Below are 16,020 nucleotides of genomic sequence, written 5' to 3' on the forward strand. Positions count from 1 at the left end.
TTTTCGATTTTGATAAGCGATCAGATATTTCGCGTTATAATGGAATTTCAAACGAAAGTTAAAAAGAAAACTCCACTGGTTATTTAAGGGTCTCACCTACCCTTAAAGTCGAATTTTCAAAACTACTTCAAAAATATTTCATTCAATTGCAAATCAAATACTAAAAATTTCCTGTCAATCGGTCAATTTTTTCTTTCAAATTAAAAGAAAGAAATAATGAATTACAGTCGCCCCCCCCCCCCCCCCCCAGTATTCGCGGTTTCCATATTCGTGGTTTCCGTATTCGCGGGGTTTTTTTTCCTTCATGGAAATTTTTTTTGCAACACTCAGAAATCATCATTGATGTGTTTTGTTTGCAAAACTTGAGTTGTGCATGTTTAGAATGGCTCGCTAATGGTGTTACTGTCACCACTAGAGCCGTGGCAACTCCCAAGAGAGAAACGGCCACCTCGGGTTGGATTAACCCCTTTGGCCACAATGTGCGCTAAAGGACACAACCAATTCTACAGAGACAACTGAAGAGACATTGTCACGTTAGCGAAACAAGTGGGTGGAGAATCGTTCAATGATATAGATATGGAAGTCGAACAGCTAATTAATAGCAGTTTAGAGGTATTGATCGAAGAGCAATTAATGCAGTTGACTGCTCCTGAAACTGAAGCGGTACCAGAAGCTCAAGTTGAGAAAGTAGAAGACAAGTTCACCATGAGTAACATAGCGGAAGGGCTTCGCACGCTCAAATCAGCAATAGATTGTTTTCATGGCATAGATCCCTCTATGGTACGCTCTTCACATGTAGAAAAATTGGTAGAGGAAGCATTTCCATCTTATCCCAACATACTTGATGATATGAAGAAGAAACGGCCTATAGAAATCACAATATTCTTTCAGAAAACATTGCCAACAATTTCTGCACCCTCTTTTACATTTCCTTATACCTCTGCCTTACCCTGTCCTTCTCATGCTGTTCAATAAACGAGTTATACAAGAAAAAACTATGGTTTCGGTTATTCGCGGATTTCCCGTATTCGCGGTCACCCCTGGAACGTAACCCCCGCGAATACGGGGGGCCGACTGTATAGTGTAAAAAAACGGATACGAGAAAAAAACGCTTTGAACTCGATTTTTTCCCAAATTGCAGTGGTTAAGCTCATCTGCAGCCGACATGTGTTAGTAAAATAGGCCTCGGGTTTAGTAATTGACTGATGGGAAGTATTTTTTTTAAATAACGTTGAATTTTTCTTTTTTTTTAAGTTTTTGAAATTTATATATATTTTTTCCAGCGCCTGGTAAGATACTGATTTACCACTACAAAAGTTTTTGTTAGGGAGTTCGCGGGTTTTGATCCTAGAAACGAACATAAATAACAAGTTCTTTCTTGACAAACCTGAGGCGACCACCGATAGATGGCCCCCTTCAACTCCAACTTAACTTTATTGGTAGTAAATTGTTATACAGCATAAGAATATGTCTGATATGTGAAGTGAAGTAATTGGTGAATTTGATAAATATGAAAAACATTCCCAAACGAGACCAGTATGTCCGATAAATATAGTCGGACCTCGATATAACTGACTCCCATTTATTAATTTATTTTTTTAAGTTTTCCGGAAAAAATATTAAATAGAGTTCATTGTATCGAGGTCCGATTGAAGAATTTGTCGAATAGTTAAATTTATCAGGTTCTGAATATAGAAATAGTTGAATATGAGTTTGTTACATTGAGGTTTGATTGCATACGCATAAAAACGTGTAAGGATTCGTTAAATCAAAAAAAATCGTGGGGAACGATTGTGAAGTAGGTTAAATGAGAGTTTGTTATATCTTCTTGAGATGGGAAGCGGGGTGTGTCCGGTCCTTCAATGTTCAATATATCGCGAAGTCTGATTTCAGAATTCATCAAATAGGAGTTATTTGGGGGTTTTTCGAAAAAAATTCGTCGAATCAGAGTTCTTTATATCCTATTCAGACTCTAGCTCACATCTAGGGATTTAATCTTATCACGGCAATGAGATTAATTTATCATATTTACCAATACGAAATTTTGAGTATGCATAGTAATCAGCGAATGTGATAAATTTAACACGATTTATCGTTTTTGTGGCATTTATCAAATATATCAGAGACGTTTGAGCATTATCTTTAATCACCGGCAAAAACTGTTAAATTTGTGGCTTTTATGAAATTTACTAACGACGCTTGGATATTATGCATAACCGCCCATAAAAGTGATGAATTTTGTGTACACAAACTTAACAAAATGGTCGGCGATTATGAAAAATAAAAGGTAATTCATCGCATCTATCGAACAATTATATCGAATTAATTACAGTCCATTTCCATGCACTAGCTCGTTTATGAATTAGAGATTCTTTATGTTATACTTGAGAAAAATTCGATTTACCAATACGAAAAGACGATTACGCATAACAACCGGCACATGTGAGGAATTTAGTGTAATTTATCATATTTCCCAAAGGCACGTGAGTAGTATGCATAACTGCCGGTAAAAGTGATAAAATTAGGATACGTCAAACTCACCAAAATGGTCGATTATTATGCAAAATAACCGGTAATTATTATAATACCTGTATTTATCACATTCAGCTTAACAATGGTATCGAATAGCTACAATCCATTTGCATATATTTGTAAGTTTATGAATTGGAGATTCTTCATACGATGCTCGAGAAACGCGATCGATTCTTGTATTTTTTGCACCATCGACATTGCGATATTCTTCAATTATCTGAAGTCCATTTCTAATAATTTTCAAATAATGTTAATGGAAAATTTAATATATTTAATATAGAACCCATAATAGGCAAATTATTCTTGAAATTATCCGAATTAAAAAACAATTCCCATTTCATTGGATTTTTGATTTAATTCTGAGAGAACTTTCTAGATATTATCATTTCAAATGCGGGAAATAAAACGTTTTCAATTATAATTATTATCCGTCTCATATTTACCTGAATTATGAAAATTTCGAAATTTTCTTCACTCCATAATGTTTATTTCTTGTTTTTTCCCCTTTACGATGTCTGCTCGGGCTTCCAGACAAGATTCGCGGCTAATTAAGAGCAGTTTCGAGTATATTACCCAGTTCTGTGTAATTCGGCAGCGCAGAATGTCCATTAACACTAATTGCTTATCTGCTAATTAGGCTGGGCTTATCTTCAGTAATTTCGCTGATTTATCACAGTCTTGTTTTCAACGGAGTTTTCTGGATTTTAGGTTTTGGAAAAATGATCTTCTCTCGGCCTGTCTTTACTTTTTCTTCTGCGTTTCTTTCTCTAAATGATTATTTACACAAATTACCGAAATATCTCAGAGGGCTATCGAGATTGACATTTCGAATAAATTTCAATAATAATTTAGGTGGTTAGCCTAGTTTGAATTATACCTTTGTTGGAAAAAGTTGATCAACTTTGCCCAAGAATATTAAGAAGACACCAACGATTAAGGGAAATACACGAAAATACAAAAAATCCTAACGCATTTCGACACCAATGGGTGTCGTCTTCAAAGGAAAAATATTTAACCACTAGTCACACGCTGACCGAGTTTCCCACTTGGGTTCTCGGTTGCACAGAGGAAAAAGTACGTCTGTTCACTTCAAACGTCGTGGTCAGAATGAAGTTGTGAGCCTGCGTGCGATAGCAAATCCAGCGTCCTGATTGGACGCTTGCGGAATAGTGAGTACCCGATTGGTCTATTGGAATTTTCTTATTATTGCCGCTCAAAATGAATTTAAGCCATGGTGTTGCGACCGGGGTGTAGATTTATTATCGTATATTAGTGTATTTTTGAAATGCGCTTATTAGTTGTATTTTGTTTTATCAAACTTCTATAATCCGGGCCTAAGATAACAGTAAAATAAAGGAAAACATTTAATTAACCCTTTTAGATAATGGAAAATCCTCTCTAATTTAATTGCTGTGGTGATTTATTGTTTAAATTAAGATTATGCAAACAGCACCAATTGGACTCTGCTTTTATTTAAAAAACATTTAATGCGTTTTTATGAAGGTGAACCATAGAGTGTTCAAATAAAGTTTTAAAATCTTATACAGGATGTCCCTGAAGTCATGGGCCAAAATTTAATGGAAGGTAAAGAAACATTTTTTGTACAGCAATGTGGGGTCGGAAATGAAAGACGGAATAACAGAAATCACTAAGGAAATGAGAAAAAACGTTTTTTATTTACATCATTGTGTAAAAGTCTTGCGAAGTATGGTTTGGTACACAACTGAATGCTGCTGCCAGACGTGTATCGATGTTGGTGGTAGCACATTTGAGCACTTACTGTAATTATTAAGTCAAATAAAAAGCTTCTTCATTCCCTCAACATTTCATTTTTTTCCGCCAACACTTTCCATTCTCGATCCCGCATTGCTATATATGTGACCCCACATTTCTTTATGTGTATTTTACCTTTCCTCAAAGTTCGGCCTATGAGTGAAAGGGCACCCTGTAACTGGTATTAATGATCTTTTTTTTAAACTTTTAAAAACTTTTAGCCTCTGATCAATCGTTCTGGAATGATTACTATCATTCTAACTGGAATAAATTGAAGTATTTTTGAAACAAATTAATATATGAATATATTAGATAGCATAAGTTTTTTCTACAACAACTACTGAACTGCACATGCACCTCGTATTCATTCTTCTATGAAATTTGTAGATTTTTTTTTCTACTGCCAAATTTGCCATTTTTTTAGAATTCTTTTTTTCATTATATCATATATCAGAAACTTTCCATATTATCTAAAACAAATTAGTATCCCCTTTTCTGGATCAAAATCTGCTTGTCCGTAAAGTAACACATTTCAACGAGATATCAGTATAAACAGTGATTAAAAGTGAACTCTCGAAGAATTCGAAACTTCAATTTTCAAAAGTGTATACCGTATTAAACACAAATAATTATCATCATCGGGATTCTCTTGAGCTCATTAAGAATGCACCGTCATCAGAAAATCTGGTAAGGCTCGACAACCATCAGCAGCAGAGATGCAAGTTTTAAAGGCGAACTCACATCGAAAAGAGAGAGAGAGAGAGAGACCTTCGCGACAGATTCCTTCAGTTTTAATAAATTTTGGGCATCGAATTCCTAAGAAACAAACAATGAAGGATTCCATCCGATGCGGCGACGACGACGGTTTTCGTATGAAGGGGGAATATACACAGTGAAACCTCGTTTATACGACGTTCAAGAGGCCGGCTCAGAAACGTCGTTATAAATGCGAAAGTCACACGCGTAAAACTGAGACTTTTTTTTTTTTAAAAATGACCCCTCCCCTCACAAAAGACGCAAAATATTATAAAAATTCAACGTGTTAAATTGCATCTCTGTATTCTGTTATATAAAAAATTATTTCAATCACAACTGAGGGAAAAGATTAAAAAAAAAATTTGAATATCGCAATTTCAAATTGCTTAGAGAACATTTTGCATAGGAAAATTTGTAAACTTGCACTCTCACAAACAATTATAAACAGCCGATGCAAATTTTTAGCCGGTGGTAACACCGTTTTAGACACGAATGGTTTCATAATAACCATTTCATGTCCACAACACACGTGCGTACTCATATTGTCGTATTCATGTTGCTTAAATCCACCGGAGCGAGTGAACTCAACCCAATAAAACTGATGCTGGCTTCTAGTCGCAACTTATCAAACCCATTTGCTCACCAATAAGGTGTTAAGCGAGATGACTCGCTCCGATGGATATATATATATTATTTCACAATAAGATTCTCATTTCTCTTTCTTTTTGTATCCTGTGTATATAATATGGCAAGTGTAAGATAACAGATGAGATGGCATGGGGGGGGGGGCGCTCAATTGCTTTTAAAACATACCTCCATCCTAATATGTGTACATTCATCTTAACTAAACCCCGAAACTTCTCCAACTCCTAATCCCATCTCGTCTGTAATCACCACAAAATTTGTTAATCGCGACAGTACCCAATTGTCCGGGGAAAATATATTGTAAAAAAGATTGTATGTTTTTGACACTAAATAAAGTGTTCCAGACTCTGCCACGAAGCTGGGCTGGAAGAGATCTCGGCAACGGGATAAGTCCAGTGGCAAAGTTCTGGCGTTCATTCATTCAGCCGGTAAAAGTAAAGGAGTCTCTTAAGTGGCCCTCTCAATCGAATAAAATCCTCCTGCACCAAAATCTCTCCCATAGAGACTATGTTAAAGTTTATGTATGATAATTTCAACTTTTCCCGCTTAATCGAATATTACTCTCCGCACGTTAAATGTTAATACACATCAACCGCCATGCACATAACTTTTTTATTGAATAAAACATTTGGAATTAATGAAAAATATGTTACCGTTAAGATAAAACATTTCAGAGTAGGTACTCTGGCCCCTCAAGTATTTAAGCTGTCTTCAATGCGTACATTTAATTATTTTATTTTTGTTCTCTTCTGAGCCAATAGAGGACGCTAACTTTCCTGATCAAAAGTAGAAATTGCTTATTTATTGGGATCGTACATATAGTAATTAAATATTATTTTCATTTCATTTTTGATGACAGATTTATTCGAGAGGCTTCATTAATATTGGTCCCTCATCAGTTTTCAATATACAATCTGTACTAACGTTGTAAAATGGCAATTGAATTGTTGTCCGCATAACTGGATATTTTGTGCTGGAACCATTGACATCAGATTAAACTGGGCAGACTGCATTTGCAGCTTTTTCTGTCACAAGGGTTGATAAAAAAATTCTTTTTTCCTTATTTAATTTTTCGTCAGTCTTCTAAATCGACTAAATTAAAACTTTCACTTGAAATTCTGAGTATAAGTTTTTATATTAATATTTTACAATATATATTGTTATGTGGAAAATGAAATACTTCCAAGGTTCGATAAGACAAAGGTAGTTGTCTTTGTCAAATCATTTAGTATTTTTCTAGAAATTCACAAAAAGTCTTTGAACTCGTGTGAGCCGAGAGCATTTTGATTCTTTGCTTTATGATCGTTTTCAAAGTCTTTTTAATTATTTTACAAAATTGACTTTCGTCATTAATTCAAAAATTCTTGTTGAATTATTTCAAAATTTCAGTTCAATTTTTAAGCGCCAGAGCGATGCCGTGGTAAGATGAATCATCTATCTCCTTCAAGGTTTGTGCCAAGTCTCCGAGTTCGATACTGGGAAAAGAGCATAGATAATGAGTACTTCCTTTACGATTTTGAGGTGACCACCGATAGATGGCGCATTCATTACCGAACCATCTGTATCGGTAGTAAAATGCTGTATGGCGATATTACTGGAGTCAATAGACGGAAAAAGTAGTAGTAATTTTTACTTTTTAGAGACAAGCTACATGCCTATCCACTGTTCATACGGAATACGAAAGTCCCGATAACCAAGTGGAGATGATGATAAAGTACCTTTTTTTTTCTAGGAATTACGAACGCAAATCACCGCAACGAAAGAAAATTCCACTGAAAATGATCAAAAGAACTAAAACAGTACTGTTTGTTTGTGCACTGTATATGTCTTTCATTAGCAGACCTGTACCTACTAAATGCTTTCAATGGACATTCCCACCTTCTGGGGATATTTTTTAGAAGCATTGAGAGAAAAAATTCTGAAATGACACATGGCAGTCTTTCAAGCAATTGAAATTTTTCGATAAGTCGATTCATTGGGAACTGATAATTTCAAATTGAGATTGAGGGGAAATTCAGAGAAGACAAGATTAAAATTTATTGTATCCACCATGGACAGTAGTTTTTCGTATTCCTGGAGGCATCAGCTCGTCTCTTCCCAAGTACCATTTGGTAGGACTTTCTAGGAAGTGACCTAAAATAACCGATTAACGCTTACAAGCAAGTGGAAAGAAATTCGGATGCTCCCTATTTGACGAATCGATGATAAATATGATAACCTTGTGCTAACTTAACCGCATGTTAGAAAAAAGAAAGAAAACAGAGTAGAAGAGAGAGAGAAAGAAGGGGAAAAAAACAAATATTAAAGAGTAAAGTAGTATAATAGATAAGTTAATAAAAGAATGTAGGTAAAACTTAAATTTCTCTTTTCACCCTCTACCTACCTGTTCTTTCTTTCGTTTTCATAAGATACATATGTGGGGAAAAAACAGTATCAGGTGTATACAAAAAACCAAAAGGAAGAAACATAGGGTTGCCTCAAAACTTAGCGATGATGAGGTGAGAGGAAAGAAAACAGAGTGAAGTAGTTTAAATTTTTATTCTACTGATGTTTGGACACAATATTATGTGCTTGATCGTGAAGTGGTTAAAAAAACTACATGATCCAAGTGAAGAAAGTAGATTTTGGCATAGTTATGTTCATCATATTAAATTGCTTGTAACGAAGCGGTCATAATTCTCAATCTGTCCTAATATCTGTTTACATCTGCCGAAAGGTGTGTGAAATGAATAAAAAATGTTTTTAATTTCATCTATTAATGTTATATGATTAAAAAAAAGGGGGGTTGGTGTGCACGTAAATTTTCCAAAAAACACATTTTCCGATTTTTAAATACTATACAATTTTCTGCGTCTAACTGTGTGTTAAAGTTTTTGTTCTACCTGTACTAAAATATATTTAAAATAGCTGGCAAATTTAGTGAAATGTCTTTCACTAAAATGCTTTTTTTTTTATCTCAAAACTAAGTTTTTTGTTAGATAAGGAACATTTTCTCGAACACCACTCATTCAAATATCTTGAAACTTTCTGTCTCTCAACACTATGGTGCTACATATTTTAACAAGAGGGTTTTTTATTAAAATTACTTAAAAAAAAATTATGTCACAAAATATGGGTAAATTTTGGAGATTTTTGAAAAAAGTTATGCGTTGTTAAAGTTGAAATTTAAGAAAAAAATAACCATGATTTATATATTATATTATATAAAAGCCTAAAAGCTCATGTCAAAGTGTGTAACACCATAGTGTTGAGAGACACACAAACTTTCAAGACATTTGAATGATTGTTGTTCGAAGACAAAAACTTAGTTTTCAGAAAAACGCGTTTTAGTGAAAGGCATGTATATAGTGCCTGCCAACAATTTATATTAAAATACTTTAAAAATATTTTTAGTACGGGTAGAACAAAATCTTGAACACAGTTGGACGCAGAAATATTTATAGTATTTAAAAATGAGAAAATGTGTTATTTTGGAAAATTTTCGTTCACCGACTCCCTTAATCAGTCGATTAAACGATTCAATTTTTTGATTTGCCGGTTGAAAATTTCAATCTATTCTCAGCCCTAATTGAAATTTATGGGAGCCAACTACGAACGGACCCAAACGTCGCATAAATATGACAGTGGTATAACTGAGCGACGTATAAACGAGGTTCCAATATTTACCATTTCCTCTCTTAAAGATGATGATAAAGTGTTCCGAAGTTGTGTTCAAAATTCCGAAATCCGTTTCTGCAAGACGTTCGTTATGGTGGCGTGTCTTCCATTTCTACACTTGGGAGGCAGAAAGTGAGCCCAAGTAAGAACTCGGAGGTTATTCCCATCTTCCAAATTGAAGAAAAGGGAGGATTTGAGCTCTCTCTCCTAATCTACAGGGCGCTGTAATTAGTTTTTGTTTCAACCCTTGATGAGTTCTGGAAGGCTCCTCCCGCTTTCACAGAGATAGACAAAAGGGGGAACTTGTTCTCTCTCCTTAAACGGGAAATTATTCCTCAGTGAAGGTGCAAAACAATTAGGAAACAAAAAATTTTAGGGCCTGAATTACGACGCTAGAACGAGCTCTCACTTAATCCACTTCAAACACGGCCTTGATACGTGATGGTTTATTCGCATATTTGATCGAATCGATTCGTTCGAGTTATATGAGATTGGTTGCATCGGTTTTATATAGGTTCCCGCTTGTCTTATCGCGTTTGAGGATCGCGAGAGTTTCGCGGAATCTAAATGTCGAAACAATCACGATGATTAGACGTGGCAGCGGGTTACACTTAATCTGCTTTCAGAATGTATTCGTGATGACTTTCGGTTATTTGGGATTCCTGAATGTTTGAGAATGAATGTTCGATCAGTATCAGGTACAGTAAAAAGCTAAATAATTGTTGAATTGTATGTACTTGCATTTAAAATTGCTTGCGCTCGTCGGATCAGATTAGCATATTTTCTCTTCCACACGCAGGTTGTCCTTTAAAATTCTTAAAAATTGAAATAATTGCCATGTTTTAATGTGTTTTTGTGAAAAAGTAATTCTCACATAGGACTTTTTTGTGTGCAGGAAGAAAAATAGTTCAGAATTTTGTTGATAGAGGGTGCTGTAGGTGAGTTCTGCAGCAGCGATGAACGTGCCCTGAACTTTTCTTCAATCTCTTCTGTGCCCGAAACGTTCGTAAAGCTTACTTTTGCCGTCGACCGGCTATTCGTCGCTACAATGAAGCAACTTCGCCGATAGTGCTTTATCTACTAATTGTCAATAGCACAATGAAAGCATTAATTATGTAAGCGCCAGTATATCAGAAAAATTCAGAAATGAGCTTTTCGTCGTATAACCGGCGTTTTGTTGGACTCTGATTTGCGTTTTCCCAGAGATATGTTTTCGTGCAGTGTCCTCTATTGACAGAAATGTTGGAATATATTTTTTCAGCACCAAAATAAATCCCAGTTCGTTGTAATAATTTTTTTGCAAACGACATTCTCAAATATATCAATTTTTTTAATTTTTATAAACTTTTAAACATTTCCAATTTTTTGGGCACCCTGTATGCTATGATAAATCCGTTATTATGTATAACCATTAATTGTCATGATGAATTTTTCTTTTATTATTAATGTATGCTCTCTTTAATTGCAATTAAAAATTATAAAATTCGTTCACATTCCTCTACGGGATTGTTAACGAATTGGTAAATGCTATAATGTGCTGTCTTCTTCCATATTTGGGGTAAATAGAGATGAACGATGATTTTTGCACGTCTAAGTTACATGAAACAGGTTTTCTGGATATTATGCCGAGGTGAACAGGAAAGAAGTTGTTCTCTCCACCAGGAATCGAACCCAGGATTTTTCCTGTTGACCTCGGCATAACATCCAGAAGGCCTATTGATTTCATGTATTTTAGCCGAGCATTAATCCTCATCCATCTCTACTGTCGTCACCTGGAGGCTATTGACTGAAGTTGAAAAAGTGGCACCAAGAATCACGCTAGTGTGCGTGCTTTAAGAATTGTCTCTCTATGGTATAATGGTCAGTGCGCCTGCCCGTTATGCAAGAGGTCTTGGATTCGATTCCCGGTGGAGAGAAATAACGCTTTTTTTCCCCTGTTCACCTCTACATAATATCCAAAAATCATATCGATTTCAAAGATGGTAAATGCTTGAATTTCCATGTTATGTCAGTATCATGCTGTAGGTCTGCGGAGAGATTTTTTTTTTTTTTTGAATGGAAGACCGGCTCGCGCATTCACGCCTCAAAGTTCAAAAACCGCAGAAATTCATTTTCAGTCGACCACCAGTGTTTGTCAACTATGTTCGAATCTGGATCCTCAGGATGAGAGTCCAGCACGAGTGCACAACGATAGTCGTGCACCCTGCATTTATTCGACTCTGATTTGCATATATTTCCAGTAATTCGCTTTCGTGTAGTGCCCTCTATCGATACACGAAGAAAAAATGCATCAACGCATTCTATAAAATTCCGCAAAATTCCAAAAGAAATTACATAAGCCAATAAAGCATTATTCACTAGCACGGGACGATGGTGTGTGCGTGTTCTACAATTTTACATATTTTTAAATGCACCCATCAAATGGCGAATGGAATGCAAATCCAATAAAATGCTTTAAATACATTAAACGTGAAAGAAGGAAAAGGTGTTTTTAAGCCATTTCCTTTTTACTTTATTTCCACCCCCACGCTTCCTTTTTTCTGGAGGAATAACGTGGCTTTTTCATGCAAAAATACTGTGTATAAAGCCATGTTCTTTATCCATTTTCTTTTACGCAGAGATCTAGTGTCGCTACAATAAATCCAACGTGAAAGAAAAAAAAAAATTGTATTCAATTTTTGAAGACAGCAAGGTGCGCATGTGTATAGTGTTACCATCTCTCTTATCTCACTGTTCGCAAAATACACTGAAGTAATTTTTCTTTGTTGGATTCTCCTATCTTACGTGGATATACACACGGATAATCCTCTAAAACATGTTAACATAAAAGAACTGTCTATACGTGAGAAAACGTTCTATAGAAAAAAAAAAGCTCCATTGCAAACTGTTTTGTAAAGAAAAGTGACTGAATAACTCTTATAATACTGAAGTTATTTATATTATGCATTCTAACTCTGTTATGACGACACCTCGGCCCTGGAAATCCAGTTTTCATCGATGTTATGGCATCGTAACCTCCGTATGTAACGTCCTCGGATATAACGACAAATTTTTCGAAGTTTTTATCCTGTTTTCACTAGAAATTCGTAGCTCATGACATTCGGATAATTTTAGTCGCTTGAGAGAGATATATACGGCTTTTTTCTCACCCCAATATATCAAGAAAACAGATATTTTATGGATACGCTGAGGTCAAGTCGGAAAGAAATGTCGTCAGGTCTCCACCGGGATTCTAACCCAAACCCTCTTACATATCGGGCGGGCATGTTACCATCTACACCACTGGAAACTCTGCCCTGCCTTCCTTATTTCACGCGCTTTCTTTCCGACTTCACCTCAGCACAGCATTTAGAAAGTATGGCTGAGAAAAGAGAAGCCCATCTCTCTATCGTCGCACCTGAGGGGCCAATTTCCAGAAGTTAAGAGAGACTACTATACTGACTCTAGCTCTACTTCAACGCCTAATGCCACAGTGCGTAAAATAAGGAGGGCAGGGTCGTGTTTCCAGTGGTGTAGATGGTAGTATGCTTTCCCAGTATGCAAGAGGACCTGGGTTCAAGTTCTTGAGGAGACTGTGTTTTTTTTTTCCGAGTTCATTTCGACTTAATATTCAGGAAATATGTTTCCTTGATATTTGTCTGTTATTCTACAATGGAACCGTGTTTATGCGTCGCTCAATTGCACGACTTTCACGTTTTTATCACGTTTGGTTTCAGTCGAGCCCCAAAGAAAGGGAGAAAAATCATTAGCAGGAAAAAATCATTAGAAGAAGAAAGGGAAAGAAAAAGCATTATATCCGTAGACATAGGGTTACTATAAAGCTTCGCCATGGTGAAGAGAGGAAAGAAAAACACAGAGAACTCGTTTGAATTTATTTCACTGGTGTTTGGACGTAATATTGCGCACATGATCGTAAAGAGGTTAATGTTAAAATAGTTAATTTTTTCGGCATAAAACCATAATTATTAGACGTTTTCACTTCGACTCAAACTCCGAATGTCTTGGAAAAACATCATGTATATCCATCGAATGCACACAATTTTTCTATGCAATGTAAACGCTTTGCTGCAGCAGTTCTTCTTGCGGATTGCCACCACAAAAGCCATGCATTTTAGGGTGATTGCGATACATCAGCAGCCAGTGAGCAGAATGATGGCCATTTTGAGTGGGCACTTAAGTGATTTGTTTATTGCTTCTTTCTGAGAACACACGGATGCGGAGAGCCGCAAAGAAATGGGCTCGCATTCATGCCTCCAATGTGGGAAACCAATTTCAGCCGACCACCGAAAACAGGGTTCGAATCTGGATCCTTATGGTGAGAGTCTAGCACGATCGATGTCCACGTGACCACACAGCGGCTATTTCAGCTACTGCAAAGAGTTGCTAAAATGGGCAATATGAAGATATACAATAGATATTTGCTATAATTATTGTTTACGTTTTCATCATCTAAATTGGATTAATATTTGATTCTTCCACTGTTGAAAATAGGAGCTGATATCACGCACGCACACATCATTTAATATTTTTTACTTTATCCGCTAAATTTATCACTTAAAATTTCAGCTGTTAAAATTATCATCTGATTTCTTCTGATAGAACTATCATTTAATATTTTAACTGCTACAAAAATCTTTCTGCTGTAAATGGGTGGTGGATTATCACTGCATATTTCTTCTTATAAATTGGGCATTTTACTGTATATCTCTCAATTGTTAACCTGACGCAAAGTTTGTTTTCTCTGTAATCCTTGTTTTGCGCAGTGCTCCCATCAACCTTTTCAACTGTGAGTAAAATTGCAATTATTGAATAATTTTACCATTGTAGGCTCCAACACTATTTTCAGCTATCAAAATTATAATCTTAAATTTTGATAGCTTAAAATAGCGAAATTAGCTGCGAAACTAAGATCTTTCTTATCAATTTTATTATTTTATATGAAATTCAAACATTCATAAAAAAGAAAAATACAATACTTTTTCAGATACAGTTGCTACAACGACACTCGATGCAACACCAACTCTCTACAACGGTATTTTTCTAAATCTTATTTGTAAATGGCTTTAGTCTAATACAAGCAATTAACTATATTAAACTCCTTTTGATATAACAATATATTTTACTACGATAAATCTCCTCTGCAACGATATATTTTTTGAGGGGATTTCGAAATTGCTACAGTGATATTTGTTATATTTAGCTCGAAATCCCTCAATATATTTTTAATTTCTTCACCGTTTTTTGTTCGTTCGAGGTTGTCTAATAGCATCGATAGTATATATATTTTTCACTATCTATTTATTCTCCGAAAGTGCGAATGAAGTTGCCTCTTAAAACCATTTTCTGTGTAGTATACAAAAAGTGTCGGGCGGTAAAGTGATTTAGTGTGAAATAACCAACTGAATTTTATTAATCAACTAATCGGTTGGAATGTTTTGTTATGAATAAACACTCGCAAATGAAATTTATATGGGGGCACTAAAACAATTCCAGTTATTCAGAAGAGATGCCAACAACATCATAAATTTGGCGTTGCCTGATGATAATGTTACGTTTCGATACAACGATATTTTCTCCTTAGTTCACAGAGTATCGTTGTATGAAAGTTTTACTGTATTTTCTTTTAAACCGATTTGACCGTCAGCGCTTCACCTGGTTTCATTGCAATTTTAACGGAACATTGTAATGACATTAACGACGTGTTAGTTTTTCAATATTTATCGAATAACGTCGGAATCGATCATAATTTCCGAACTCTAAACAGCATCCGATATCTCCATCTATATTCCATCTTTTTTTCAGAAAAAAATATCCTATGAAATTCCTGTTTCTTGTTTCCGGGAAAAAAAGGTACATGTTGCGCTTGTCTGAGAGGATAACGTTTCCCAAATCCAGACATAAGATTAGATGTCAGATGATATTGTTGGGGCAATACATTTTTGTAGCTTGAAATAGCTTCCTTTCGGAAAACGGGAAGACAGCCGTTCGTTAATAGCTCATCTCTCGCACAACAAGGAGTAGAAGAAGAAAAACAGAATGAAAAGACTTACCTTAAAGATACATCATGTTATAAAAATGAACCTTTGAACGTCAATTTCTCCCTCTTTCAAAAGATATGTTGTTCAAGATACTAGATGTTGTGCCTCTGGCAATGACAGCTCAATCATACTGTGTTGTACGAGCTCCTTCTTCCGAGACAGAAAAGAAATCTTCACCCATTCACGATGGAAATGGTTTTTTGGCTACTCGATGTAAGAAAATGTCGTGGTTCTATATCGTTGAAGAGTCTCAATCTTATACCACCATAACACATCGTATACACTGATGAAATACTGGCTCTCAATGTTTAGATATCTTATGAAAAACTGACATCTCTGAATATGTGAATCATGCAGCACAGAGGTGTTTAAGCGTGTATATCTCCGAAAGTACCTACCATGATGTTCTTGTAATTTTTCACGCAAATTTTCAGATGAATTTCATTGGAATGCTTAAAATTATCCTTAAATTCATTTAAATATAAGTCAATGCGAATTTAACCTATTCACACACATGTAGAGCTGGATTCAGAAAATTTTTAGCGTCCTAGCCAATTGATAGCTAGAGTCTCCTCATTCCTTGTTATTACCCAATACCGATTTCGGGCATGAAGTCCAA

General features: G+C 35.5%; 1 protein-coding gene across 1 annotated transcript in view; it reads left to right on the plus strand.

Annotated features, from left to right (window-relative positions):
• Positions 1 to 16,020, plus strand: part of LOC149087721 (uncharacterized) — a 468,106-nt gene that overhangs the window by 99,443 nt on the left and 352,643 nt on the right. The window lies entirely within an intron of this gene.

Source organism: Pholcus phalangioides, unplaced genomic scaffold, assembly GCF_987345545.1.
Source record: "Pholcus phalangioides strain wild (caught in Gottingen) unplaced genomic scaffold, Ppha-v1.0 ptg000004l_1, whole genome shotgun sequence".
NCBI lineage: Eukaryota > Metazoa > Arthropoda > Arachnida > Araneae > Pholcidae > Pholcus > Pholcus phalangioides.